This window comes from Primulina tabacum, chromosome 10, assembly GCF_025594145.1.
Source record: "Primulina tabacum isolate GXHZ01 chromosome 10, ASM2559414v2, whole genome shotgun sequence".
Classification (NCBI taxonomy): Eukaryota; Viridiplantae; Streptophyta; class Magnoliopsida; order Lamiales; family Gesneriaceae; genus Primulina; species Primulina tabacum.
The window spans coordinates 37751574-37775471 of record NC_134559.1 but is presented as its reverse complement, the minus strand read 5'-3'; the positions used below and the strand labels follow the sequence as shown (position 1 = coordinate 37775471).

Genomic DNA, 23898 nt, shown 5'->3' with positions numbered 1-23898 from the left:
TAAGACATGTGAAATCAACGTAGCTCGGGCACTGCCGGATTTGGGCAAAATTGTAGGCTAATTTGATTGTAAACGGGCAAACGAACGAGACTCATTGCTCCGCAATGAGCTGGCGAGATTTTAGCCAAATTCCTTCTCTAAAACCCTCTAATTTGCAATTTTCCGCTTCTGTTAATAGCTTTACGTACTCTATTTTCTTTTTATTTTTTGTTTCTATTTTCTGGTAACATTTATCGATTTTTGTTGTCGTGAGCCAGTTCTGTGCTGAAGGGTATGACGCAGATTACTCCGGAGATGGTTAATTCATTAAAAACAATTATTTCGACTGTTTTATCCATAATTTACATAAATGGTCGCGACACGAGGACTTCCCAGGGAGGTCACTCATCCTAGCTCTGCCATCGCACCAGACGCTTAACTTCATGGTTCTGATTGGGGGAGAGCAGTGCCGCGTGTTGTCCATCGCCTCCCGCTCCACAAGTACTCGAGGGATATAAAAATAAACATCCCAATCAATGTCGGGTGCGATCATACCAGCACTAATGCACCGGATCCCATCAGAACCCCGAAGTTAAGCGTGCTCAGGCGAGAGCAATACTAGGATGGTTGACCCCCTGGGAAGTCCTTGTGTTGCACCCCTTTCCGTGTTTTTCTATTTTTGATTACTTGTTGACAGTCGATTTTCGGCTCAAATCATCTGAATCTCGATCGAGACCAGATAAGACATGTGAAATAAACGTAGCTCGGTCACTGCCGGATTTGGACAAAATTGTAGGCTAATTTAATTGTAAACGGGCAAATGAACGAGGCTCATTACTCCGCAATGAGCTGGCGAGATTTTAGCCGAATTCCTTTTCCAAGACCCTATAATTTTCGATTTTCCGCTTCTGTTAAACTTCCGTTTCCTCGAGAAATCCGCTTAGGAATTTCGAAACTCGATTCCTGTTCCATTTTATCGTATCTCGGGCATAATAATAGCTTTATATTCGCTATTTTCTGGGAACATTTAGCGATTTTTGTTGTCGTGAGCCGGTTCTGTGCGGAAGGGTATGACGCAGATTACTCCGGAGAAGGTTAACTCATTAAAAACAATTATTTCGATCTTAACTTCATGGTTCTGATTGGGCGAGAGCAGTGACGCGTGTTGTCCATCGCCGCCTGCTCCACACGTACTCGAGGGATATAAGAATAAAAATCCCACTCAATGTCGGGGGCGATCATAACGGCACTAATGCACCGGATCCCATCAGAACTACGGAGTTAAGCGTGCTTGTGCGAGAGCAGCACTAGGATGGGTGACCCCCTGGGAAATCTTCGTGTTGCACCCCTTTTCGTGTTTTTCTATTTTTGATTACTTGTTGACAGATGATTTTCGGCTCAAATCATCTGAATCTCGATCAGGACCAGATAAGACATGTGAAATCAACTTAGCTCGGGCACTGCCGAATTTGGACAAAATTGTAGCCTAATTTGATTGTAAACGGGAAAACGAACGAGACTCATTTCTCCGCAATGAGCTGGCGAGATTTTAGCCGAATTCATTCACTAAGACCCTCTAATTTGCGATTTTTCGCTTCTGTTAAGCTTCTGTTTCCTCGAGAAATCCGCTTAGGAAGTTCGAAATTCGATTCCGGTTCCATTTTATCGTATCTCATGCATAATAATAGCTTTATCTTCGCTATTTTCTTCTTCTTATTTTTTTTCTATTTTCTAGGAACATTTAGCGATTTTTGTTGTCGTGAGCCGGTTATGTGTAGAAGGGTATGACGCAGATTACTCTGGAGACGGTTAAATCATTAAAAACAATTATTTCGAGCTTAACTTCATGGTTCTGATTGGGCGAGAGCAGTGCCGCGTGTTGTCCATCGCCGCCCGCTTCACACGTACTCGAGATATATAAGAATAAAAATCCCAGTCAATGTCGGGTGCGATCATACCAGAACTAATGCACCGGATCCCATCAGAACTCCGAAGTTAAGCGTGCTTGGGCGAGAGCAGTACTAGGATGAGTGACTCCCTGGGAAGTCCTCGTGTTGAACACCTTTTCGTGTTTTTCTATTTTTTATTACTTGTTGACAGACGATTTTCGTCTCAAATCATCTGAATCTCGATCGAGACCAGATATGACATGTGAAATCAACATAGCTCGGGCACTGACTCATTACTCCGCAATAAGCGGGGCGAGATTTTAGCCGAATTCCTTCTCTAAGACCCTCTAGTTTGCGATTTTCCCCTTGTTTTAAGCTTCCGTTTCCTCGAGAAATCCGCTTAGGAAGTTCGAAATTCGATTCATGTTCCATTTTATCGTATCACAAGCATAAAAATAGCTTTACATTCGCTATTTTCTTTTTCTTATTTTTTTTCTATTTTCTGGGAACATTTAGCGATTTTTGTTGTCGTGAGCCGGTTATGTGCGGAAGGGTACGACGCAGATTATTCTGGAGACGGTTAACTCATTAAAAACAATTATTTCGACTATTTTAGCCATAGTTTACGTAAACGATCGCGACACGAGGACTTCCCAGGGAGGTCACCCATTCCAGCTCTGCCATCACGCCAGAACGCTTAACTTCATGGTTCTGATTGGGCGAGATATAAGAATAAAAATCGCACTCAATGTAACTGCCGGATTTTGACAAAATTGTAGCCTAATTTGATTGTAAACGGGCAAACGAACGAGACTCATTACTCCGCATTGAGCTTGCGAGATTTTAGCCGAATTCATTCTCTAAGACCCTCTAATTTGCGATTTTCCGCTTCTGTTAAGCTTCTGTTTACTCGAGAAATCCGCTTAGGTAGTTCGAAATTCGATTCATGTTGCATTTTATCGTATCTCAGATATAAAAATAGCTTTACATTCGCTATTTTTTTCTTCTTATTTTTTTTCCTATTTTCTTGTACACATTTAGCGATTTTTGTTGTCGTGAGCCGGTTCTGTGCGGAAGAGTATGACGCAGATTACTCCGGAGACGGTTAACTCATTAAAAACAATTATTTCGAGCTTAACTTCATGGTTCTGATTGGGCGAGAGCAGTGCCGCTAGTTGTCCATCGCCGCCTGCTCCACACGTACTCGAGAGATATAAGAATAAAAATCCCACCCAATTTCGGGTGCGATAATACCAGAACTAATGCACCGGATCCCATCAGAACACTGAAGTTAAGCGTGCTTGGGCGAGAGCTGTACTAGGATGAGTGACCCCCTGGGAAGTCCTCGTGTTGCATCCCTTTTCGTGTTTTTCTATTTTTGATTACTTGTTGACAGACGATTTTCGGCTCAAATCATCTGAATCTCGATCCAGACCAGATAAGACATGTGAAATCAACGTAGCTCGGGAAGTGCCGGATTTTGACAAAATTGTAGCCTAATTTGATTGTAAATGGGCAAACGAACGAGACTCATTACTCCGCAATGAGCTGGCGAGATTTTAGCCGAATTCCTTCTCTAATACCCTATAATTTGCTATTTTCCGCTTCTGTTAAGCTTCCGTTTCCTCGAGAAATCCGCTTAGGAAGTTCGAAATTCGATTCCTGTTCCATTTTATCGTATCTCAAGCATAATAATAGCTTTACATTCGCTATTTTCTTCTTCTTATTTGTTTTCTATTTTCTGGGAACATTTAGAAATTTTTGTTGTCGTGAGCCGGTTCTGTGCGGAAGAGTATGACGCAGATTACTCCGGAGACGGTTAACTCATTAAAAACAATTATTTCGACAGTTTTAGCCATAATTTACGTAAACGATCGCGACACGAGGACTTCCCAAGGAGGTCACCCATCCTAGCTTTGCCATCGCGCCAGAACGCTAACTTCATGGTTCTGATTGGGCGATAGCAGTGCCGCGTGTTGTCCATCGCCTCTCGCTCCACACGTACTCGAGGGATATAAGAATAAATATCGTTGTCAATGTTGGGTGCAATCAAACCAGCACTAATGCACTGGATCCCATCAGAATTCCGAAGTTAAGCGTGCTTGGGCGAGAGTAGTACTAGGATGGGTGATCCTTGGGAAGTCCTGGTATTGCACCCCTTTTCGTGTTTTTCTTTTTTTTATTACTTGTTGACAGACGATTTTCGACTCAAATCATCTGAATCTCGATCGGGACAAGATAAGACATGTGATATCAACGTAGCTCGGGCACTGCCGGATTTGGACAAAATTGTAGGTTAATTTGATTGTAAACGGGCAAACGAACGAGACTCATTACTCCGCAACGAGGTGACGAGATTTTAGCCGAATTCCTTCTCTAAGACCCTCTAATTCACAATTTTTCGCTTCCCTTAAGCTTGCGTTTCCGCGAGAAATCCGCTTAGGAAGTTCGAAATTCGATTCCGGTTCCATTTTATCGTATCCCTGGCATAATAATAGCTTTACATTCGCTATTTTCTTCTTCTTATTTTTTTTTCTATTTTCTTGGAACATTTAGCGATTTTTGTTGTCGTGAGCCGGTTGTGTGCGGAAGGGTATTACGCAGATTACTCCGGAGACGGTTAACTCATTAAAAACAATTATTTCGACTGTTTTAGCTATAATTTACGTAAATGGTCGCGACACGAGGTTTTCCCAGGGAGGTCAACCATCCTAGCTCTGCCATCGCGCCAGAACGCTTAACTTCATGGTTCTGATCGGGCGAGAGAAGTGCCGCGTGTTGTCAATCGCAGCCCGCTCCATACGTACTCGAGGGATATAAGAATAAACATCCCAGTCAATGTCTGGTGCGATCATACCAGCACTAATGCACCGGATCCCATCAGAACTCTGAAGTTAAGCGTGCCTAGGCGAGAGAAGTACTAGGATGGATGACCCCCTGGGAAGTCCTCGTGTTACACCCCTTTTCATTTTTTCTAATTTTGATTACTTGTTGACAGACGATTTTAGGCTCAAATCATCTGAATCTCGAACGGGACCAGATAAGACATGTGAAATCAAAGCAGGTCGGGCATTGCCGGATTTGAACAAAATTGTAGGCTAATTTGATTGTAAACGGGCAAACGAACGAGACTCGTTACTCCGCAATGAGCTAGCGAGAGTTTAGCCGAATTCTTTCTTTAAGACCCTCTAATTTGCAATTTTCCGCTTCTGTTAAGCTTCCGTTTCCTCGAGAAATCCGCTTAGAAAGTTCGAAATTCGATTCCTGTTCCATTTTATCGTATCTCAGGCATAATAATAGGTTTACATTCGCTATTTTCTTCTTCTTATTTTTTTTTCTATTTTGTGGGAACATTTAGCGATTTTTATTGTCGTGAGCCGGTTCTGTGCAGAAGGGTATGACGCAGATTACTCCGGAGACGGTTAACTCATTAAAAACAATTATTTCAAATGTTTTAGCCATAATTTACGTAAACGGTCGCGACACGAGGAATTTCCAGGGAGGTCACCCATCCTAGCTCTGCCATCGCGCCAGAACGCTTATTTTCATGGTTCTGATTGGGCAATAATAGTGCTGTGTGTTGTCCATCGCCGCCCGATCCACACGTACTCGAGGGATATAAGAATAGACATCCCACACAATGTTGGGTGCGATCATACAAGCACTAATGCACCAGATCCCATCAGAACTCCAAAGTTAAGCATGCTTGGGCGAGAGAAGTACTAGAACGGGTGACCCCCTGGGAAGTCCTCGTGTTGCACCCCTCTTCGTGTTTTTCTATTTTTGATTACTTATTGACAGACGATTTTTGGCTCAAATCTTCTGAATCTCGATCGAAACCATATAAGACATGCGAAATCAACGTATATCGGACACTGCTGGATTTGGACAAAATTGTAGGCTAATTTGATTGTAAACGGGCAAACGAACGAGACTCAATACTCCGCAACGAGGTGGCGAGTTTTAGCCGAATTCCTTCTCTAAGACCCTCTAATTTGCGATTTTCCGCTTCTGTTAAGCTTCTGTTTCCTTGAGAAATCCGCTTAGTGAGTTCATAATTCGATTCCGGTTCCATTTTATCGTATCCCACTCAATGTCGGGTGCGATCATACCAGCACTAATGCACTGGATCTCAGCAGAACTCCGAAGTTAGGCGTGCTTGGGCGAGAGCAGTACTAGGATGGGTGACCCCCTAGGAAGTCCTCTTGTTGCACCTATTTTTCGTGTTTTTCTATTTTTGATTACTTGTTGACAGACGATTTTTCATTTCAAATCATCTGAATCTCGATCGGGACCAGATAAGACATGGGAAATAAACGTAGCTCGGGCACTGCCGGAATTGGACAAAATTGTAGGCTAATTTTATTGTAAACGGGCAAAAGAACGAGACTCATTACTCCGCAACGAGGTGGCGAGATTTTAGCCTAATTCCATCTCTAAGTCCCTCTAATTTGAGATTTTCCGCTTCTGTTAAGTTTCCGTTTTCTCGAGAAATCCGCTTAGAAAGTTCAAAATTCGATTCTGGTTTCATTTTATCGTATCTCATGCATAATAATAGCTTTACATTCGCTATTTTCCTATTCTTATTTTTTTCTATTTTTTAGTAACATTTAGCAATTTTTGTTGTCGTGAGCCGGTTCTGTGTAGTAGGGTATGACGCAGATTACTCCGGAGACGGTTAACTCATTAAAAACAATTATTTCGACTGTTTTAGCCCTAATTTACGTAAACGGTCCAGACACGAGGACTTCCAAGGGAGGTCACCCATCTTAGCTCTGCCGTCGCGCCAGAACGCTTAACTTCATAGTTATGATTGGGCGAGAGCAGTGCCGCGTGTTGTCCATCGCCGCCCGCTCCACACGTACTCGAGGGATATAAGAATAAACATCACACTCAATGTCAGGTGCGAACATACCAGCACTAATGCACCAGATCCCATCAGAACTCTGAACTTAAGCGTGCTTGGGCGAGAGCAGTACTAGGATGGGTGACTCCCTGTGAAGCCCTATTGTTGCACCCCTTTTCGTGTTTTTCTATTTTTGATTACTTGTGGACAGACGATTTGGGCTCAAATCATCTGAATCTCGATCGGGACCAGATAAGACTTCTGAAATCAGCGTAGCTCGGGCTATGCCGGATTTTGACAAAATTGTAGGCTAATTTGATTGTAAACGGGCAAACGAACGAGACTCATTGCTCCGCAATGAGCTGGTGAGATTTTAGTTGAATTTTTTCTCTAGGACCCTCTAATTTGCGATTTTCCGCTTCTTTTAAGCTTCTGTTTCCTTGAGAAATCAGCTTAGGAAGTTCGAAATTCGATTACTGTTCCATTTTATCGTATCCCAATCATAATAATATCTTTAAATTCGCTATTTTCTTCTTCTTATTTTTTTTTTCTATTTTCTGGGAACATTTAGCGATTTTTGTTGTCGTGAGCCGGTTCTGTGCGGAAGGGTATGACGCATATTACTCCGGAGACGGTTAACTCATTAAAAACAATTATTTCGACTGTTTTAGCGATAATTTACGTAAACGGTCGCGACACGAGGTCTTCCCAGGGAGGTCACCCATCCTAGCTCTTCCGTCGTGCCAGAACGCTTAACTTCATCGTTCTAATTGGGCGAGAGCAGTGCCACGTGTTTTCCATCGCCGCCCGCTCCACACGTACTCGAGAGATATAAGAATAAACATCCCACTCAATGTCGGATGCGATCATACTAGCACTAATGCACTGGATCCCATCAGAACTCCGAAGTTAAGCGTGCTTGGGCGATAGCAGTACTAGGATGGGTGACCCGACCCCCTAGGAAGTCCTCGTGTTGCACCCCTTTTCGTGTTTTTTTATTTTTGATTACTTGTTGACAGACGATTTTCGGCTCAAATCATCAGAATCTCGGTCGGGACCAGATAAGACATGTGAAATCAACGTAGCTTGGGCACTGCCGGATTTTGACAAAATTGTAGCCTAATTTGATTGTAGACGGGCAAACGAACGAGACTCATTCCTTCGCAATGAGCTGGCGAGATTTTAGCCGAATTCCTTCTCTAAGACCCTCTAATTTGCGATTTTCCGCTTCTGTTAAGCTTCCGTTTCCTCGAGAAATCCGCTTAGGAAGTTCGAAATTAAATTCCGGTTCCATTTTATCTTATCTCAAGCATAATAATAGCTTTACATTCGTTATTTTCTTATTCTTAATTTTTTTCTATTTTCTGGGAACATTTAGCGATTTTTGTTGTCGTGAGCCGGTTCTGTGCGGAAGGGTATGACGCAGATTACTCCGGAGACGGTTAACTCATTAAAAACAATTATTTCGACTGTTTTAGCCATAATTTACATAAACAATCGCGACACGAGGACTGCCCACGAGGACGCCAGAACGCTTAACTTCATGGTTCTGATTGGGCGAGAGAAGTGCCGCGTGTTGTCCATCGCCGCCCGCTCCACACGTACTCGAGGGATATAAGAATACACATCCCACTCAATGTCGGGTGCGATCATACCAGCACTAATGCACTAAGCGATCATACGAGCCTCATTACTCCGCAACGAGCTGGCGAGATTTTAGCCGAATTCATTCTATAAGACCCTCTAATTTGCGATTTTCCGATTCTGTTAATCTTCCGTTTCCTTGAGAAATCTTCTAAGCAAGTTTGAAATTCGATTTCGGTTCCATTTTATAGTATACCAAGCATAATAATAGCTTTACATTCGCTATTTTCTTTTTCTTATTTTTTTCTATTTTCTGGGAACATTTAGCGATTTTTATTGTCGTGAGCCGGTTCTGTGCAGAAGGATATGACGAAGATTACTCCGGAGATGGTTAACTCATTAAAAACAATTATTTCGAATGTTTTAGCCATAATTTACGTAAACGGTCGCGACACGAGGACTGCCCAGGGAGGTCACCAATCCTAGCTCTGCCATCGCGCCAGAAGGCTTAACTTCATGGTTTTTATTGGGCGAGAGCAGTACCGCGTGTTGTCCATCGCCGCCTGCTCCACACGTACTCGAGGGATATAAGAATAAAAATCCCACTCAATGTCGGGTGCGATCATACCAGCACTAATGCACCAGATCCCATCAGAACTCCGAAGTTAAGCATGCTTGGGCGAGAGCAGTACTATTTTTGGTTTCTTGTTGACATACGATTTTTGGCTCAAATCATCTGAATCTCGATCAGGACCCGATAAGACATGTGAAATTAACGTAGCTCGGGCACTGCCAGATTTGAACAAAATTGTAGCCTAATTTGATTGTAAACGGGCGAACGAACGAGACTCATTACTCCGCGATGATTTGACAAGATTTCACCCGAATTTCTTCTCTAAGACACTCTAATTTGAGATTTTTTGCTTCTGTTAAGATTCCGTTTCCTCGAGAAATCCGCTAAGGAAGTTTGAAATTCGATTCTGGTTCCATTTTATCGTATCTCAGGCATAATAATGGCTTTACATTCGCTATTTTCTTATTCTTATTTTTTTTTCTATTTTCTGGGAACATTTAGCGATTTTTGTTGTCGTGAGCCGGTACTGTGCGGAAGGGCACCCCTTTTCGTGTTTTTCTATTTTTGATTACTTGTTGACAGAAAATTTTCGGCTCAAATCATCTGAATCTCGATCGGGACCACATGGGAAATAAACGTAGCTCGGGCTATGCCGGATTTTGAAAAAATTGTAGGATAATTTGATTGTAAACGGGCAAACGAACGAGACTCATTACTCCGCAATGAGCTGACGAGATTTTAGCCGAATTCCTTCTCTAAGACCCTCTAATTTGCGATTTTCCGCTTCTGTTAAACTTCTGTTTCCTCGAGAAATCCGCTTAGGAAGTCCGAAATTCGATTCCGGTTTCATTTTGTCGTATCCCAGGCATAATAATAGCTTTACATTCGCTATTTTCTTCTTCTTAATTTTTTTTCTATTTTCTGGGAAGATTTAACGATTTTTGTTGTCTTGAGCCGGTTCTATGCGGAAGGGTATGACGCAGATTACTCCGGAGACGATTAACTCAATAAAAACAAATATTTCGACTGTTTTAGCCATAATTTACGTAAACGATCGCGACACGAGGATTTACCAGGGAGTGTCACCCATCTTAGCTCTTCCATCGCGCCAGAACGCTTAACTCAATGGTTCTGATTGGGCGAGAGCAGTGGCGAGTGTTGTCCATCGCCGCCTGCTCCTACGTACTCGATGGATATAGGAATAAACATCACACTCAATGTCAAGTGCGATCATACCAGCACTAATGCACTGAATCCCATCAGAACTGCGAAGTTAAGCGTGCTTGGGCGAGAGCAGTACTAGGATGGGTGACCACGTGGGAAGTCCTCGTGTTGCACCCCTTTTCGTGTTTTTCTATTTTTGATTACTTGTTGACAGACGATTTTCGGCTCAAATCATCTGAATCTCGATCGGGACCAGATAAGACATGTGAAATCAACGTAGCTCGGGCACTGCCGGATTTTGACAAAATTGTAACCAAATTTGATTGTTCCGCAATGAGCTGGCGAGATTTTAGCCGAATTCCGTCTCTAAGACACTCTAATTTGAGATTTTCCGCTTCTGTTAAGCTTCCGTTTCCTCGAGAAATCCGCTTAGGAAGTTCGAAATTCGATTTCGGTTCCATTTTATCTTATCTCAGGCATAATAATAGCTTTACATTCGTTATTTTCTTATTCATAATTTTTTTCTATTTTCTGGGAACATTTAGCAATTTTTGTTGTCGTGAGCCGGTTCTGTGCGGAAGGGTATGACGCAGATTACTCCGGAGACGGTTAACTCATTAAAAACAATTATTTCGACTGTTTTATCCATAATTTACGTAAACGGTCGCGACACGAGGACTTTCGAGGGAGGTCACCCATCCTAGCTCTGCCATCGTGCCAGAACGCTTAACTTCATGGTTCTGATTGGCCGAGAGAAGTGCCACGTGTGGTCCATCGCCGTCCGCTCCACACGTACTCGAGGGATATAAGAATAAAAATCCCACTAAATTTCGAGTGCGATTATACCAGCAATAATGCACCGGATCCCATCAGAACACCGAAGTTAAGCGTGCTTGGGCGAGAGCAGTACTAGGGTGGGTGACCCCCTTGGAAGTCCTCGTGTTGCACCCATTTTCGTGTTTTTCTATTTTTGATTACTTGTTGACAGACGATTTTTGGCTCAAATCATCTGAATCTCGATCGGGACCAGATAAGACATGTGAAATCAACGTAGATCGGGCACTGTCGGATTTGGACAAAATTGTAGGCTAATTTGATTGTAAACGGGCAAACGAACGAGACTCAACACTCCGCAACGAGGTGGCGAGATTTTAGCCTAATTCCTTCTCTAAGACCCTCTAATTTGAGATTTTCAGCTTCTGCTAGGCTTCCGTTTCCTCGAGAAATCCACTTAGGAAGTTCGAAATTCGATTCCAGATCCATTTTATCGTATCTCATGCATAATAATAGCTTTACATTCGCTATTTTCTTCTTCTTATTTTTTTCTATTTTCTGGGAACATTTAGCGATTTTTGTTGTTGTGAGCCGGTTCTGTGCGGAAGGGTATGACTCAGATTACTCCGGAGACGATTAACTAATAAAAAACAATTATTTCGACTGTTTTAGCCATAATTTAAGTAAACGATCGCGACACGAGGACTTCCCAGGGAGGTCACCCATCCTAGCTCTTCCATCGCGCCAGAACGCTTAACTTCAAGGTTCTGATTGAGCGAGAGCAGTGCCGCGTGTTGTCCATCGCCGCCCGCTCCACACGTACTCGAGGTATATAAGAATACAAATCCCTCTCAATGTCGGGTGCGATCATACCAGCACTAATGCACCGGATCCCATCAGAACTCCGAAGTTAAGCGTGCTTGGGCGAGAGCAGTACTATTATGGGTGAGCCGCTTCTGTACGGAAGGGTATGACACAAATTAGTCCGGAGACGTTTAACTCATTAAAAACAATTATTTCGACTGTTTTACCTATAATTTACGTAAGGAGTCGTGACATGAGGACTTCCCAGGGAGGTCACCCATCCTAGCTCTACCATCGCACCAGAACGCTTAACTTTATGGTTCTGATTGGACGAGAGCAGTGGCACGCGTGTTGTCCATCGCCGCCAGCTCCACACGTACTCGAGAGCAGTACTAGGATGGGTGACCCCCTTGGAAGTCCTGGGGTTGTACCCCTTTTCGTGTTTTTCTATTATTGATTACTTGTTGACAGACGATTTTCGGCTCAAATCATCTGAATCTCGGTCGGGACCAGATTAGACATGGGAAATCAATGTAGATCGGGCACTGCCGGATTTGGACAAAATTGTAGGCTAATTTGATTGTAAACGGGCAAACGAACGAGACTCATTACTCCGCAATGAGCTGGCGAGATTTTAGCCGAATTCCTTCTCTAAGACCCTCTAATTTGCGATTTTCCGCTTCTGTTAATTATCCGTTTCCTAATGAAATCCGCTTAGGAAGTTCGAAATACGATTCATGTTCCATTTTATCATATCCCAGGCATAATATAAGCTTTACCTTCGCAATTTTCTTCTTCTTATTTTTTTTTGTATTTTTGGGAACATTTAGCAATTTTTGTTGTCGTGAGCCGGTTCAGTGCGGAAGAGTATAACGTAGATTACTCCGGAAACGGTTAACTCATTAAAAATAATTATTTCGACTATTTAGCCATAATTTACGTAAACGGTCGCGTCACGAGGACTTCCAAGGAAGGTCACCCATCCTAGCTCTGCCATCGCGCGAGAAAGCTTAACTTCATGGTTCTGATTGGGCCAGAGCAGTGCCGCGTGTTGTCCATCGTCGCCCGCTCCACACGTACTCGAGAGATATAAGAAGAATAAACATCCCACTCAATGTCGGGTGCAATCATACCAGCACTAATGCACCGGATCCCATCAGAACTCCGATGTTAAGCGTGCTTGGGCAAGAGCAGTACTAGGCTGGGTGACCCCTTGGAAGTCCTCGTGTTGCACCCCTTTTCGTGATTTTCTATTTTTGATTACTTGTTGACAGCCAATTTTCGGCTCAAATCATCTGAATCTCGATCGGGACCAGATAAGGCATGTGAAATCAACGTAGCTCGGGAACTGCCGGATTTGGAAAAAATTGTAGCCTAATTTGATTGTAAACGGGCAAACGAACGAGACTCATTACTCCGCAATGAGCTGACGAGATTTTAGCCGAATTCCTTCTCTAAGACCCTCTAATTTGCGATTTTCTGCTTTTGTTAAGCTTCCGTTTCATCGAGAAATCCGCGTAGGAAGTTCGAAATTCGATTCCGGTTCCATTTTATCGTATCCCAGGCATAATAATAGCTTTACATTTGCTATTTTCTTCTTCTTAATTTTTTCTATTTTCTGGGAACATTTAGCGATTTTTGTTGTCGTGAGCCGGTTCTGTGCGGCAGTGTATGAGGTAGATTACTCCGGATTCGATTAACTCATTAAAAACAATTATTTCAACTGTTTTAGCCATAATTTACGTAAACGGTCGCGACACGAGGACTTCCCTGGGAGGTCACCCATCATAGCTCTGCCATCGCGCCAGAACGCTAACTTCATGGTTCTTATTGGGCGAGAGCAATGCCGCGTGTTGTCCATCGCCGCCCGCTCCACACGTACTCGAGGGATATAAGAATAAAAATCCCACTCAATGTCTGGTGCGATAATACCAGCACTAATGAACCGGATCCCATCAGAACTCAGAAGTTAAGCGTGCTTGGTCGAGAGCAGTACTAGGATGGGTGACCCCCTGGGAAGTCCTCGTGTTGCACCTCTTTTCCTGTTTTTCTATTTTTGATTACTTATTGACAGACGATTTTCGGCTCAAATCATCTGAATCTCGATTGTGACAAAATAAGACATGTGAAATCAACGTAACTCGGGCACTGTCGGATTTGGACAAAATTGTAGACTAATTTGATTGTAAACGGGCAAACGAACGAGACTCTTTGCTCCGCAATGAGCTGGCGAGATTTTAGCCGAATTTCTTCTCTAAGACTCTCTAATTTGCGATTTTCCGCTTCTGTTAAGCTTCCGTTTCCTCGAGAAATCCGCTTAGGAAGTCCGAAATTCGATTTCGATTCCATTTTATCGTATCTCAGGCATAATAATAGTTTTACATTCGCTATTTTCATATTCTTATTTTTTTTTTATTTTCTGGGGACATTTAGAGATTTATGTTGTCGTGAGCCGGTTCTGTGCGGAAGGAAATGACGGAGATTACTCCGGAGACGGTTAACTCATTAAAAACAATTATTTCGACTATTTTATCCATAATTTACGTAAACGGTAGCGACACGAGGACTTCCTAGGGAGGTCACCCATCCTAGCTCTGCCATCGCGCTAGAGCGCTTAACTTCATGGTTCTTATTGGGCGAGAGCAGTGCCGCGTGTTGTCCATAGCCGCCCGCTCCACACGTACTCGAGGGATATAAGAATAAACATCCCACTCAATGTCGGGTCCGATCATACAAGCACTAATGCAACGGATCCCTTCAGAACTCCGATGTTAAGCGTGCTTGGGCGAGAGCAGTACTAGGATGGGTCACCCCATGGGAAGTCCTCGTGTTGCACCCTTTTTCGTGTTTTTCTATTTTTGATTACTTGTTGACAGACGATTTTCGGCTCAAATCATCTGAATCTCGATCGGGACCATATATTTTTGATTACTTGTTGACAAACGAACGATATTTATTACCCCGCAACGAGGTGGCGAGATTTTAGCCGAATTCCTTCTCTACGACCCTTTAATTTGCGATTTTCCGCTTCTGTTAAGCTTCCGTTTCCTCGAGAAATCCGCTTAGGAAGTCCAAAATTCGATTCCGGTTCCATTTTATCGTATCCCGACACAATAATAGCTTTACATTCGCTATTTTCTTCTTTTTTTTTCTATTTTCTGGGAACATTTAGCGATTTTTGTTGTCGTGAGCCAGTTCTGAGCGGAAGGGTATGACGAAGATTACTCCGAAGATGGTTAACTCATTAAAAACAATTATTTCGACTGTTTTAGCCATAATTTACGTAAATCGTCGCGACACGAGAACTTCCCAGGAGGTCCATCCTCGCTCTGCCATCGCGCCAGAATGCTTAACTTCATGGTTCTGATTGGGCGAGAGCAGTGCCGCGTGTTGTCCATCGCCGCCAGCTCCACACGTACTCGAGGGATATAAGAATAATTATCCCACTCAATGTCGGGTGCGATCATACCAACACTAATGCATCGGATCCCATCAGAACTTTGAAGTTCAGCGAGCTTGGACGAGAGCAGTACTAGGATGGGTGACCCCCTGGGAAGTCCTCGTGTTAAACCCCTTTTCGTGTTTTTCTATTTTTGATTACTTCTTGACAGACTATTTTCGGATCAAATCATCTGAATCTCGATCGTGACCAAAAAAGACATGTGAAATTAACGTAGCTCGGGCACTGCCTGATTTGGACAAAATTGTAGGCTAGTTTGATTGTAAACGGGCAAACGAACGAGACTCGTTGCTCCGCAATGAGGTGGAAAGATTTTAACCAAATTCCTTCTCTAAGACCCTTTAATTTGCGATTTTCCGCTTCTGTTAAACTTCCGTTTCCTCGAGAAATCCGCTAAGGAAGTCCGAAATTCGATTCCGATTCCATTTTATCGTATCCCAAGCATAATAATAGCTTTACATTCGCTATTTTCTTATTCTTATCTTTTTCTATTTTCTCGGAACATTTAGCAATTTTTATTGTCGTGAGTCGGTTCTGTGCGGAAGCCTATGACGCAGATTACTCCGGAGATGGTAAACTCATTATAAACAATTATTTCTACTGTTTTAGCCATAATTTACGTAAACGGTCGCGACACGAGAACTTCCCAGGGAGGTCACCCACCCTACCTCTGCAATCGCGCCAGAACGCTTAACTTCATGGTTCTGTTGGGCGAGAGCAGTGCCGCGTGTTGTCTATCGCCACCCGCTCCACTCGTACTCGAGGGATATAAGAATAAAAATCCCACTCAATGTCGGGTGCGATAATACCAGCACTAATGCATCGGATCCCATCAGAACTCAGAAGTTAAGCATGCTTGGGCGAGAGAAGTACTAGGATGGGTGACCCCCTGGGAAGTCCTCGTGTTGCACCCCTTTTCTTGTTTTTCTATTTTTGATTACTTGTTGATAGACGATTTTCGGCTCAAATCATCTGAATCTCGATTGGGACCAGATAAGACAAGTGAAATCAACGTAGCTCGGGCACTGCCGGATTTGGACAAAATTGTAGCCTAATTTGATTGTAAACGGTCAAACGAACAAGCCTCATTCCTCCGCAATGAGCTGGCGAGATTTTAGCCGAATTCCTTCTCTAAGACCCTCTAATTTGCGATTTTCCGCTTCTGTTAAGCTTCCGTTTCCTCGATAAATCCGCTTAGAAAGACCAAAATTCGATTCAGGTTCCATTTTATGGTATCTCAGGCATAATAATAGCTTTACATTCACTATTTTCTTCTTCTTATTTTTTTTTCTATTTTCTGGGAACATTTAGCGATTTTTGTGGTCGTGAGCCGGTTCTGTGCGGAAGGGTATGACACAGATCACTCCGGAGACGGTAAACTCATTAAAAACAATTATTTCGACTGTTTTAGCTATAATTTACGTAAACGGTCGTGACACGAGGACTTCCCAGAGAGGTCACCCATCCTAGCTCTGCCATCTTGCCAGAACGCTTAACTTCATGGTTCTGATTGGGCGAGAGCAGTGCTGCGTGTTGTCCATCGCCGCCCGCTCCACACGTACTCGAGGGATATAAGAATAAACATCCCACTCAATGTCGGGTGCGATCATACCAGCACTAATGCACCGAATCCAATCAGAACTGCGAAGTTAAGCGTGCTTGGGCAGGAGTGCTTGGGCGAGAGCAGTACTAGAATGGGTGACCCCCTGGGAAGTCCTCGTGTTGTACTCCTTTTCGTGTTTTTCTATTTTTGATTACTTGTTCACAGACGATTTTCGGCTCAAATCATCTGAATCTCGATCGAGACCAGATAAGACATGTGAAATCAACGTAGCTCGGGCACTGCCGGATTTGGACAAAAATGCAAGCTAATTTGATTGTAAACGGGCAAACGAACGAGACTCATTACTCCGCAATGAGCTGGCGAGATTTTGCCGAATTCCTTCTCTAAAACCCTCTAATTTGCTATTTACCGCTTATGTTAAGCTTTCGTTTCCTCGAGAAATCCGCTTAGGAAGTCCTAAATTCGATTCCGATTCCATTTTATCGTATCCCAGGCATAATAATAGCTTTTCATCCACTATTTTCTTCTTCTAATTTTTTTTCTATTTTCGAGGAACATTTAGCGATTTTTGTGGTCGTGAGTCGGTTCTGTGCAAAAGGGTATGACGCAGATTACTCCGGAGATGGTTAACTCATTAAAAACAATTATTTTGACTGTTTTAGCTATAATTTACGTAAACGGTCGCGACACGAGGACTTCCCAGGGAGGTGACCCATCCTAGCTCTGCCATCTCGCCGGAACGCTTAACTTCATGGTTCTGATTTGGCGAGAGTAGTGCCGCGTGTTGTCCATCGCCGCTCGCGCCACACGTACTCGAGGGATATAAAAATAAACATCCCACTTAATGTCGGTTGCGATCATACCAGTACTAATACACTGGATCCAATCAGAACTCCGAAGTTAAGCGTGCTTGGGCGAGAGCAGTACTAGGATGGGTTTCCCCCACTGGGAAGTCCTCGTGTTGCACCCCTTTTCGTGTTTTTCTATTTTTGATTTCTTGTTGACAGACGATTTTTGGCTCAAATCATCTGAATCACGATCGAAACCAGAAAATACATGTGAAATCAACGTAACTCGGGCACTGCCGGATTTGGACAAAATAGTAGCCTAGTTTGATTGTAAACGGGCAAACGAACGAGACTTATTACTCCGCAATGAGCTGGCGAGATTTTAGCCCAATTCCTTCTCTAAGACCCTCTAATTTGCGATTTTCCGCTTCTGTTGAGCTTCTGTTTCATCGAGAAATCCGCTTAGGAAGTCCGAAATTCAATTTCGTTCCATTTTATCATATCCCAGGCATAATAATAGTTTTACATTCGCTATTTTCTTCTTATTTTTTTTTATTTTCTGGGAACATTTAGCGATTTTTGTTGTCGTTATCCGGTTCTTTGCGGAAGGGTATGACGCAGATTACTCCGGAGACGGTTAACTCATTAAAAACAATTATTTCGATTGTTTTATCCATAATTTACGTAATGGATCGCGACACGAGGACTTCCCAGGGAGGTCACCCATCCTAGCTCTGTTATCGCGCCAGAACGCTTAACTTCATGGTTCTGATTCGGCGAGATCAGTGCCGCGTGTTGTCCATCGCCGCCCGCTTTACAAGTACTCGAGGGATATAAAAATAAATATCCCACTTAATGTCGGGTGCGATCATACCAGCACTAAAGCACCGGATCCCATCAGAACTCCGAAGTTAAGCGTGCTTGGGCGAGAGCAGCACTAGGATGATTGACCCCCTGGGAAGAACTCGTGTTGCACCCCTTTTCGTGTTTTTCTATTTTTAATTACTTGTTGACAGACGATTTTCGGCTCAAATCATCTGAATTTCGATCAGGACAAGATAAGACATGTGAAATCAACATAGCTCGGGCACTGCCGGATTTGGAAAAAATTGTAGCCTAATTTGATTGTAAACGGGCAAATGAACGAGACTCATTACTTCGCAATGAGCTGGCGAGATTTTAGCCGAATTCCTTCTCTAAGACCCTCTAATTTGCGATTTTCCGCTTTGGTTAAGCTTTCGTTTCCTCGATAAATCCGCTTACGAAGTTCGAAACTCGATTTCGATTCCATTTTATCGTATCCCAGGCATAATAATAGTTTTACAATCGCTATTTTATTCTTTTTTTTTTATTTTCTGGAAACATTTAGCGATTTTTGTTGTCGTTAGCCTGTTCTGTTTGGAAGGGTATGACACAGATTACTCCGGAGATGGTTAACTCATTAAAAACAATTATTTCGACAATTTTAGCCATAATTTACGTAAAGGGTCGCGACACTAGGATTTCCCAGGGAGGTCACCCATCCTCGCTCTGCTATCGCTCCAGAACGCTTAACTTCATGGTTCTGATTAGGCGTGACCAGTGCCGCGTGTTGTCCATCGCAGCCCGCTCCACACGTACTCGAGGGATATAAGAATAAACATCCCACTCAATGTCGGGTGCGATCATACCAGCACTAATGCACCCGGATCCCATCAGAACTCTGAAGTTAATCTTGCTTGGGTGAGACCAGTACTTGGATGGGTGACCGACTAAAAAGTCCTTGTGTTGCATCCCTTTTCGTGTTTTTCTATTTTTGATTACTTGTTGACAGACGATTTTCGGCTCAAATCATCTGAATCTCGATCGGGACAAGATAAGACATGTGAAATCAACGTAGCTCGGGCACTACCGGATTTGGACAAAATTGCAGCCTAATTAGATTGTAAACGGGCAAACGAACGAGACTCATGACTCCGCAATGAGCCTGCGAGATTTTAGCCGAATTCCTTCTCTAAGACCTTCTAATTTGCGATTTTCCGCTTTTGTTAAGCTTCTGTTTCCTCGAGAAAATCCGCTTAGGAAGTCCTAAATTCGATTCCGGTTCCATTTTATCGTATCCCAGGCATAATAATAGCTTTACATTCGCTATTTTCTTCTTCTTATTTTTTTTCTATTTTCTGGGAACATTTAGAGATTTTTGTTGTCGTGAGCCGGTTCTGTGCGGAATGGAATGACGGAGATTACTCCGGAGACGGTTAACTAATTAAAAACAATTATTTCGACTGTTTTAGCTATAATTTATGTAAACGGTCGCGACACGAGGACTTCCCAGGGTGGTCACTCATCCTAGCTCTGCCATCTCGCCAGAACGCTTAACTTCATGGTTCTGATTGGGCGAGAGCAGTGCCGCGTGTTGTCCATATCCGCTCGCGCCACACGTACTCGAGGGATATAGGAATAAACACCCCACTCAATGTCGGTTGCGATCATACCAGTACTAATGCACTGGATCCAGTCAGAACTCCGAAGTTAAGCGTGCTTGGGCTAGTAGTACTAGGATGGGTGACCACCTGGGAAGTCCTCGTGTTGGAACCCTTTTCGTGTTTTTCTATTTTTGATTACTTGTTCACAGACGATTTTCGGCTCAAATCATCTGAATCACGATCGGGACCAGATAAGACATGTAAAATCAACGTAGCTCGGGCTCTGCCAGATTCGGACAAAATTGTAGCCTAATTAGATTGTAAACGGGCAAACGAACGAGACTCATTACTCCTAAATGAGTTGGCAAGATTTTAGCCGAATTCCTTCTCTAAGACCCTCTAATATGCGATTTTCCGCTTCTGTTAAGCTTCTGTTTCCTCGATTAATCCGCTTAGGAAGTCCGAAATTCAATTCCGGTTCCATTTTATCTTATCCCAGGCATAATAATAACTTTAAATTCGCTATTTTTTTTTTTGCTATTTTCTGGGAACATTTAGCGATTTTTGTTGTCGTGAGCCGGTTCTGTGCGGAAGGGTATGACGCAGATTACTCGGAGACGGTTAACTCATTAAAAACAATTAGTTCGATTGTTTTATCCATAATTTACGTAAACGGTCGCGACACGAGGACTTCCCAGGGAGGTCACCCATCTTAGCTCTACCATCGCGCCAGAACGCTTAACTTCATGGTTCTGATTGGGCGAGAGCATTGCTATAATGATCATGGGCCATTAGGCTGAACCAACAAAGACCTCGGCCCATACCCACGCACCACTACTTGTCATGGGTCGTTAGGATGGTCCAGCATGGGCCGATGCCTTTGTTGGTTCAGCCTAATGGCCCATGATCGTTACAAAAAAAGCGCTTTTTTTTGTAATGATCATGGGCCATTAGGCTGAACCAACAAAGGCCTCGGCCCATACCCACACACCACTACAGTTCATGGGTCGTTAGGATTGTCCAGCATGGGCCTCGGCCCATGCCAATGCACCGTCACTCATAGAATATCTCATCCCTGGTAAGTGGTTTCTTTCGCCTTCCCCAACACTTGAACCCAGGACCTCCAGGCTTATGTACCTAGATTCCTAAGTGTTGGTACCAGTTGAGAATTTAGTCTTTTTATATTATTTTAGCCCTTATGAACCACGACTCAACCCCCGTGAACCATTTTTCAATTTTCCCAAGTTTTAAAAACCCTAATGAACCAAAATCTTCGACCCCGAGCCATCTCTTGATTTTCACGAGTTACCCCCGAACCATGTTGATCCAAAACTTGACCAACATCCTAAAGTACGCTACTGGGCCCAAAGATCCCATGGAAAACAGCCCAAACCAAAAAACAAGCTCCATACTCCTTTACCATAAGATGGCCGAGAAATCCTTGTTGGACAAGGACTCTTGATCAAGCTTCCCTGCATCTACCAACGAACCCAGCCACTGAACCAACCTGTTGTGCACCCGCTAAGGACCCTAAGGACTCGACCTGACCCAGCCCAAGCCCCCTGGACCATGCCCACCAGCCTGCAACAAGCCCAGAACCCTGCACGCAATTCCCCTTGATTCTCCGGTGGGAGTCATAGCCTGCTAGGACTCCTTCCCAGCCCTTGAGCGCGAGTCCTAGCATGGCTAGGACTCTATCCCTAACTCACCCACGACCTTGGCTAACCCCTGGAACCAGCCAAGCAAGCCCTAGCCCTTGCAACAATAAAACCTAACCCCTTTGCTCCATGACAGCAAGTTGCTGCACAGCTTGTGTTCTATTGCATGTGTGGTGTTAAGGTGATTATCTAGGACTCTAAATCCCGCGTAAAATCATGCCTTAACATAACCTATATCATGTCAGCCCGTATATACATGTAAACGACAAAAGTTTGAATCAAAATCATGCTTGGAATTTCATGGATTGCATAAAAACGAAAATAATTCAAAGTGTCACTTGTTTCCCAAAATTTTCATGCATAAAAATATAATATGATGTGATGATAGTTTGAAGGGAAGAATAGGTGTGCCTATGCGTAATTTATACACGAAAAACCGTTGACGATGACGAAGAACGGAGCAAGAACCTTGGCTAAGACTTTCCCTTGGCAATGCTCGAAAGTTTGCCTCGATTTTTAAGCATGTGTGTGCCGTGTAATCTAGGTACTTTCAGAAGAGTGGCCGTGTCCTTTTTAAAGAATCGTAGGGTTATGGGAAAGGTTTACATATTATATACTTAATTAAACACTAACAAGGCTTTAGGCCTAATAAGCCCCTAATTAAGCCAATTAGTCTATATTATAATTAATTAAAATATTAGTAATGTTTTGGTAAAAATAGTTTGGGAATTAAATAGCCGGATTGCCAAAAAGTTCGTATTTTTTTATTGAAAAACCCACACGGATAAAATTTACGTTCCGGCATATAAAATAAACATGCAAGTATCGAAATTTAAGGGACCAAAATGCAATATTTCGAAAGATTTGGGACCTAAGGGCAATTTACGAACGTTTAAGGGCTGAATCAGAATTTTCGAAATAATATAAGGATTTATTTGTTGTCCATCGCCGCCCGCGCCACACGCACTTGAGGGATATAAGAATAAACATCTCACTCAATGTCGGATGCGATCATACCAGCACTAATGCACCGGATACCATCAGAACTCCGAAGTTAAGTGGCTTGGGCCAGAGCAGTACTAGGATGGGTGACCCCCTGGAATGTCCTTGTGATGCATCCCTTTTTGTGTTTTTCTATTTTTGATTACTTGTTGACAGACGATTTTCGGCTCAAATCATCTGAATTTCGATCGGGACCAGATAAAACATGTGAAATCAACGTAGCTCGGGCACTGCCGGATTTGGACAAAATTGTAGCCTAATTTGATTGTAAACGGGCAAACGAACGAGACTCATTACTCCGCAATGATCTGGCGAGATTTTAGCCGAATTCCTTCTTTAAGACGCTCTAATTTGCGATTTTCCGCTTCTGTTAAGCTTCCGTTTCCTCGAGAAATCCGCTTAGGAAGTCCGAAATTCGATTCCATTCCATTTTATCGTATCCCAAGCATAATAATAGCTTTACATTCGCTATTTTCTTCTTCTTATTTTTTTTTTCTATTTTCTGGGAATATTTAGCGATTTTTGTTGTCGTGAGCCGGTTCTGTGCGGAAGGGTATGACGCAGATTACTCCGGAGACGGTTAAATCATTAAAAATAATTATTTCGACTGTTTTTTCCAATATTTACATAAACGGTCGCGACACGAGGACTTCTCAGGGAGGTCACCCATCCTAGCTCTGCCATCGCGCCAGAACGCTTAACTTCATGGTTCTGATTGGGCGAGAGTAGTGCCGCTTGTTGTCCATCGCCGCCCGCTCCACACGTACTTGAGGTATATAATAATAAACATCCCAATCAATGTCGGGTGCGATCATACCAGCACTAATGCACCGGATCCCATCAGAACTCCGGAGTTAAACGTGCTTGGGCGAGAGCAGTACTAGGATGGGTGACCCGACTCCCTGGGAAGTCCTTGTGTTGCACCCCTTTTCTTGTTTTTCTATTTTTGATTACTTGTTGACAGATGATTTTCGGCTCAAATCATCTGAATCTCGATCGACACCAGATAAGACATGTGAAATCAATGTAGCTCGGGCTCTGCCGGATTTGAACAAAACTGTAGGCTAATTTGATTGTAAACGGGCAAACGAACGAGACTCATTACTCCGCAATGAGCTGGCGAGATTTTAGACGAATTCCTTCTTTAAGACCCTCTAATTTGCGATTTTCCGCTTCTGTTAAGCTTATGTTTCCTCGAGAAATCCGTTTAGCAAGTTCTAAATTCGATTTCTGTTCCATTTTATCGTATTCCAGGCATAATAATAGCTTACATTCGCTATTTTCTTCATCTTATTTTTTTTTCAATTTTCTGGGAACATTTAGCGATTTTTGTTGTTGTGAGCCGGTTTTGTGCGGAAGGGTATGACGCAGATTACTCCGGAGATGGTTAACTCATTAAAAACAATT

At 43.1% G+C, this 23898-nt stretch overlaps 19 non-coding genes and 5 pseudogenes across 19 annotated transcripts; all 24 read left to right on the top strand.

The window, feature by feature from the left end:
- Positions 1-520: 520 nt before the first annotated feature.
- Positions 521-639, top strand: LOC142507124 (5S ribosomal RNA). The gene has a single exon (XR_012805387.1). It is a non-coding gene; the product is annotated as a 5S ribosomal RNA (ribosomal RNA).
- A 570-nt stretch (positions 640-1209) lies between these two features.
- On the top strand, positions 1210-1328 carry LOC142509294 (5S ribosomal RNA). The gene has a single exon (XR_012807476.1). It is a non-coding gene; the product is annotated as a 5S ribosomal RNA (ribosomal RNA).
- Positions 1329-1923: 595 nt separating this feature from the next.
- LOC142508083 (5S ribosomal RNA) lies at positions 1924-2042 on the top strand. Its single transcript, XR_012806315.1, has one exon. It is a non-coding gene; the product is annotated as a 5S ribosomal RNA (ribosomal RNA).
- Positions 2043-3108: 1066 nt separating this feature from the next.
- Positions 3109-3227, top strand: LOC142509116 (5S ribosomal RNA). The gene has a single exon (XR_012807304.1). It is a non-coding gene; the product is annotated as a 5S ribosomal RNA (ribosomal RNA).
- A 682-nt stretch (positions 3228-3909) lies between these two features.
- On the top strand, positions 3910-4027 carry LOC142507596 (5S ribosomal RNA). Its single transcript, XR_012805849.1, has one exon. It is a non-coding gene; the product is annotated as a 5S ribosomal RNA (ribosomal RNA).
- Positions 4028-4711: 684 nt separating this feature from the next.
- LOC142517315 (5S ribosomal RNA) lies at positions 4712-4830 on the top strand. The gene has a single exon (XR_012813068.1). It is a non-coding gene; the product is annotated as a 5S ribosomal RNA (ribosomal RNA).
- A 683-nt stretch (positions 4831-5513) lies between these two features.
- LOC142507408 (5S ribosomal RNA) lies at positions 5514-5632 on the top strand. The gene has a single exon (XR_012805667.1). It is a non-coding gene; the product is annotated as a 5S ribosomal RNA (ribosomal RNA).
- A 334-nt stretch (positions 5633-5966) lies between these two features.
- On the top strand, positions 5967-6085 carry LOC142509746 (5S ribosomal RNA). Its single transcript, XR_012807903.1, has one exon. It is a non-coding gene; the product is annotated as a 5S ribosomal RNA (ribosomal RNA).
- A 684-nt stretch (positions 6086-6769) lies between these two features.
- LOC142510675 (5S ribosomal RNA) lies at positions 6770-6888 on the top strand (annotated as a pseudogene).
- Positions 6889-7572: 684 nt separating this feature from the next.
- On the top strand, positions 7573-7696 carry LOC142510163 (5S ribosomal RNA). Its single transcript, XR_012808291.1, has one exon. It is a non-coding gene; the product is annotated as a 5S ribosomal RNA (ribosomal RNA).
- Positions 7697-10094: 2398 nt separating this feature from the next.
- LOC142516260 (5S ribosomal RNA) lies at positions 10095-10213 on the top strand. Its single transcript, XR_012812063.1, has one exon. It is a non-coding gene; the product is annotated as a 5S ribosomal RNA (ribosomal RNA).
- A 655-nt stretch (positions 10214-10868) lies between these two features.
- On the top strand, positions 10869-10987 carry LOC142507080 (5S ribosomal RNA). Its single transcript, XR_012805345.1, has one exon. It is a non-coding gene; the product is annotated as a 5S ribosomal RNA (ribosomal RNA).
- A 1746-nt stretch (positions 10988-12733) lies between these two features.
- LOC142516733 (5S ribosomal RNA) lies at positions 12734-12851 on the top strand. Its single transcript, XR_012812513.1, has one exon. It is a non-coding gene; the product is annotated as a 5S ribosomal RNA (ribosomal RNA).
- Positions 12852-13532: 681 nt separating this feature from the next.
- LOC142506544 (5S ribosomal RNA) lies at positions 13533-13651 on the top strand. Its single transcript, XR_012804833.1, has one exon. It is a non-coding gene; the product is annotated as a 5S ribosomal RNA (ribosomal RNA).
- Positions 13652-14334: 683 nt separating this feature from the next.
- On the top strand, positions 14335-14453 carry LOC142509852 (5S ribosomal RNA). The gene has a single exon (XR_012808001.1). It is a non-coding gene; the product is annotated as a 5S ribosomal RNA (ribosomal RNA).
- A 616-nt stretch (positions 14454-15069) lies between these two features.
- Positions 15070-15188, top strand: LOC142512146 (5S ribosomal RNA; annotated as a pseudogene).
- A 681-nt stretch (positions 15189-15869) lies between these two features.
- LOC142515727 (5S ribosomal RNA) lies at positions 15870-15988 on the top strand. Its single transcript, XR_012811556.1, has one exon. It is a non-coding gene; the product is annotated as a 5S ribosomal RNA (ribosomal RNA).
- Positions 15989-16672: 684 nt separating this feature from the next.
- LOC142510075 (5S ribosomal RNA) lies at positions 16673-16805 on the top strand (annotated as a pseudogene).
- A 682-nt stretch (positions 16806-17487) lies between these two features.
- On the top strand, positions 17488-17608 carry LOC142509506 (5S ribosomal RNA). The gene has a single exon (XR_012807677.1). It is a non-coding gene; the product is annotated as a 5S ribosomal RNA (ribosomal RNA).
- A 678-nt stretch (positions 17609-18286) lies between these two features.
- Positions 18287-18405, top strand: LOC142516084 (5S ribosomal RNA). Its single transcript, XR_012811898.1, has one exon. It is a non-coding gene; the product is annotated as a 5S ribosomal RNA (ribosomal RNA).
- A 677-nt stretch (positions 18406-19082) lies between these two features.
- Positions 19083-19202, top strand: LOC142511871 (5S ribosomal RNA; annotated as a pseudogene).
- A 684-nt stretch (positions 19203-19886) lies between these two features.
- LOC142510052 (5S ribosomal RNA) lies at positions 19887-20003 on the top strand. The gene has a single exon (XR_012808191.1). It is a non-coding gene; the product is annotated as a 5S ribosomal RNA (ribosomal RNA).
- Positions 20004-22492: 2489 nt separating this feature from the next.
- On the top strand, positions 22493-22610 carry LOC142512066 (5S ribosomal RNA; annotated as a pseudogene).
- Positions 22611-23294: 684 nt separating this feature from the next.
- LOC142507222 (5S ribosomal RNA) lies at positions 23295-23418 on the top strand. The gene has a single exon (XR_012805483.1). It is a non-coding gene; the product is annotated as a 5S ribosomal RNA (ribosomal RNA).
- The last annotated feature ends 480 nt before the right edge of the window (positions 23419-23898 follow it).